The sequence below is a fragment of the Wasmannia auropunctata genome, unplaced genomic scaffold, assembly GCF_000956235.1.
Source record: "Wasmannia auropunctata unplaced genomic scaffold, wasmannia.A_1.0 LD336076.1, whole genome shotgun sequence".
In the NCBI taxonomy this organism is placed as follows: Eukaryota; Metazoa; Arthropoda; class Insecta; order Hymenoptera; family Formicidae; genus Wasmannia; species Wasmannia auropunctata.
The window spans coordinates 7,538,485-7,538,938 of NW_012026814.1; positions in this window are offsets into that span (position 1 = coordinate 7,538,485).

The following is a 454-nucleotide window of genomic DNA, read 5'->3' on the forward strand; positions in this document are numbered from 1 at the left end:
ATCCAGAAGTCGATTTTTGACAAAGCTCAGTGTCAGTGATTCCTTCGATAGAGTTTCTAACGCCGTTACTACAACATCGTATTCGGAAGGCATTGTTAACAGCAGGTGACACACAATATCCGTTTCTTCCATGTTGGCACCTGTGGACTTAAGCTCTCGAACCAACGATTCAAATTTTAGAAAGTGCGACGACAGCGATTCATTTGAAGATTTGTATTTCATTAATAATAATCTTATCCGTAACAGTAATTGGCTAGCTACGCCGCGACGTTCAAATACATTTTGTAATTCCTTCCAGATATCAAATGCGGTTGATTTATCTTTAGCATACTCGAGATGTGTATCTACTATTCTCTGTATTATTTGCGACTTACACTTTGTGTCCTTTTTCTTTAGAGTTGCTATTCGCAGATCGTAAGCTTCCTGCGTCTCTTCCTGCGTTCTCGTGCTTTCC